This window comes from Myotis davidii, unplaced genomic scaffold (genome assembly GCF_000327345.1).
Source record: "Myotis davidii unplaced genomic scaffold, ASM32734v1 scaffold642, whole genome shotgun sequence".
Classification (NCBI taxonomy): Eukaryota; Metazoa; Chordata; class Mammalia; order Chiroptera; family Vespertilionidae; genus Myotis; species Myotis davidii.
This window is the reverse complement of record NW_006293957.1, coordinates 1,514,395-1,517,981: the sequence shown is the minus strand read 5'-3', so window position 1 is coordinate 1,517,981 and position 3,587 is coordinate 1,514,395. Positions and strand designations below refer to the sequence as shown.

Below are 3,587 nucleotides of genomic sequence, written 5' to 3'. Positions count from 1 at the left end.
GTTAGCTTGCTGCTGGGGTCCAGCCAATTGGGACTGAGAGAGATGGGCCGAACATGCCCTGGAGCCCTCCCATGGTCCCTCCCCTGCTGGCCAACCTTCTACATCCCTCCCCGGCCCTGAGCATGCACCAGTAGGGTCCCTTGGCTTGGCCTGCGCCCTCTCACAATCCGGGACCCCTCAGGGGATGTCAGAGTGCCGGTTTCAGCCTAATGGTGGAACGACCAATCACTATAGTGTGCACTGACTACCAGGGGGCAGATGCTCAGTGCAGGAGCTGCCCCCAGTGATCAGTAGGCTCCCACAGGAGAAGCACTGCTCAGCCAGAAGCCAGGCTCATGGATGATGAGCGCAGCAGGTGGCAGGAGCCAGAAGCCAGGCTCATGGATGATGAGCGCAGCAGCGGTGGCAGGAGTCTCTCCCGCCTCCACAGCAGCACTAAGGATGTTCCAGTGCCAGCTTAGGCCTGCTCCCCACCAGAAGCGGGCCTAAGCCGTCAGTTGGACCCCCCACAAGTGCATGAATTTCATGCACCAAGCCTCTAGTAGAACATAAAGCTTCTGTGATGTTGAAAAAGCATTTCTTCCTTTTGATCTTCCTCCCAAAAACTCATAAAAAAATCAGGCAAACCCAAATTGAGGGACATTCTACAGAATACCTGACCAGCACTCCTCAGAACTACCCATACGATAAAAAAAAAGGACAGTCTGAAAAAACTGTAACGGATCAGAGGAGATGGACCCAGCAGGAGAACTGGGGGAGCGCAGTAAATGGTGGCATTTAGTGAGTGCATCCACGTTAACATTGAATGTGATAGTGGCAAATTATACCACTGTGTGTAACATGTTAACAACATGGGCAACTTGGTGAGGAGTAAACAAGCATTCTCTATATCATTTGTGCACCTTTTCTGTAAATATAAACTATTCTAAATGAAATGTTTATTCAAAAGATTCAGAGGGTAAAGCATGGACTTGTCAATTATTGGTGCTGGCCCTGGCTGGTTTGACTCAGTGGATAGAGTGTCGGCCTGCTGACTGAAGGGTCCCGGGTTCAATTCCAGTCAAGGGCACATTCCTGGACTTGTGGGCTCATTCCGCAGCATAATATGAAAATGTGTCAGATGGTGCTTCCCAAGACTGACTTTAGGCAAAATATCCTTGTTGGCCTGGCCAGTGTTGTGCAGTGGTTGCCCACTAACCAAGAGGTCACTAGTTCAATTCCTGGTCAGGGCATATACCTGGGTTGCATGCTCGATCCCCAGTGGGGGGCATGCAGGAGGCAGCCTATCAATGATTCTCTGTCATCATTGATGTTTCTATCTCTCCCTCTCCCTTCCTCTTTGAAATCAATAAAAATATATTTAAAGATAAATAAATAAATGGTGCTGTAAAAATTATTCATATTGCTTAAATGATATTCTCCAAAATCAATTCAAGATGGATAAAAGGCCAGTATGTAGAAAATCAATACTGCATACTTTTTAAAACAAATTATACGACTTGAAGTTAAGGATGATAGATTTAAATAACACACAAATATAGCAACCCTAAAGGGAAAAATTGCTAAAGTTAACTATATTAATACTAGAGGCCCAGTGCATGAAATTCATGCATGGGGTGCAGGGCTCCTTTCAGTCAAGCCTGCACCTTCTCTAATCCGGGACCCCTTGAGGGATGTCCAACTGCCAGTTTAGGCCTGATCCTGGGGATAGGGCCTAAACTGGCAATTGGACATCCCTCTCACAACTCTGGATCGCTGGCTCCTAATCATTCACCTGCCTGCCTGCCTGGTTGCCCCTACCTTCCTCCCCGCCCCTGGCCTAGTTGCCCCTCACTGCCTCTCCTGCCAGCCTAATTGCCCCATGCAGCCTGCTTTGCCAGCCTGGCCACCCTCAACTGCCCCCCCACTGGCCTGCTCACCACTTACAGCCCCTCTTGCCAGCCTGGTCACCTCCAACTGCCCCCTCTGCCAGCCTAGTCACCCCTCACTGCCCCTTGTGCCAACCTAATTGCCCCCAACTGTCACCCCCTCCTGGCCTGGTTGCTCCCAACTGCACCCTCCCCACCAGCCTAGTCACCCCAACCGCCTCCCTCCCCGCCAGCCTGATTGCCCACGCAGCCTGCTTGTTCAGTCATTTGGTCATCCCTCACTAATCCCCCTGCTGACCTGGTTGTAGGCAGCCATCTTGTGAGGGTGTGAGGGTCAATTTACATATCACCTCATTATTATATAGGATTAAAATCTTCTTCACAATAAAAGACACTGAAGAGAAAATATAAGCCACAGATAGAAAGAAAATACTTTTACACATGAATGTAAGTATAAGCTTGATAAGATTAACATTATCCAATTGAATAAAAGCAAAAAATGTGAATAGGAAATCTGCAGAAGAAGCTCATAATAAACTTAGGAAAAACGCTTAGCACACTGGATATTAACAGTCATAAAATAGTATGTTATACCCATCAGATTTTCCAAGGGGAAAAGTGTGAAGTCACCCAACATTCATTAAATATATTCAGTGTTGATAAACAATGAGCACTCTGACCCAGCTTTTGAGAACATGAACTTGCAGAAGCACGTTAGAGAGCCATGTGTCAATGCCCAATACAATTAGGCAGGCTTAGACCAATGAGCCAGCAACAACACCTACGTACTCACAAGACCACAGAAATGCATCTGCAGTCCTAGCAATACTGGCAAACTATTGGAAACAATCCAAGTTATCTGTAGAGAGAAAGGTAAATGTATATGATTGTAGAGTTAAAATATACCCTGTTATGCCCTAGCCAGTTTTGCTCAGTGGATAGAGCATCAGCCTGCGGCCTCAAGGGTCCCAGGCTCAATTCCAGTCAAGGGCATGTTCCTTGGTTGTGGGCACGTCCCCAGTGGGGAGTGTGTAGGAGGCAGCTGATCAATGTTTCTCTCTCATCGATGTTTCTAACTCTCTAGCCCTCTCCCTTCCTCTCTGTAAAAAAATCAATAAAATATATTAAAAACAAAATATACCCTGTTGTGGTACCTAAATAAATGAACTATACCTATATGTATAAAATATTGATTATAAAGGGCATTATATAGATTTTCTACTTTATGTAGGTTAAGTACAAATAATTTATTTAAAAATAAGAAGAATATTATACTGAATATATTAAAGATATAAATATATAAGTATATTTATAGTTTTAAATAGATATTAAATATGTTAAAATAACGATATGTATGCTCAACACTCCGCATTCACATCAGTAAATGCCTGCAGGTAGGACAAAAAGAAAAAAACACGGGGGTGGGGCCAGGCTCTAATGTGTATCTATAAGATTTTATTTCAAAAAATAATTCGAAGCAAAGTGGTTAAGTTACATTTTTTTTACATGTGAGGGGCAGGGCATAAGTGTTATATATATATATATATATATACTAGAGGCCCGGTACACAAAAATTTGTGCACTGGCGGTAGGGAGGGGGTCTGGGGGGGGTCCCTCAGCCCCACTTGTGCCCTCTCACAGCCTGGGACCCCTTGGGAGATAACCACATGCTGGCTTAGGCCCGCTGCTCCCCGGGTGGCAGATGGCAGGCCTGATACC

General features: G+C 45.6%; 1 protein-coding gene across 1 annotated transcript in view; it reads right to left on the bottom strand.

Moving 5' to 3' along the window:
* The window catches only part of GRID1 (glutamate ionotropic receptor delta type subunit 1), a 664,185-nt gene that overhangs the window by 109,712 nt on the left and 550,886 nt on the right, over window positions 1-3,587 (bottom strand). The window lies entirely within an intron of this gene.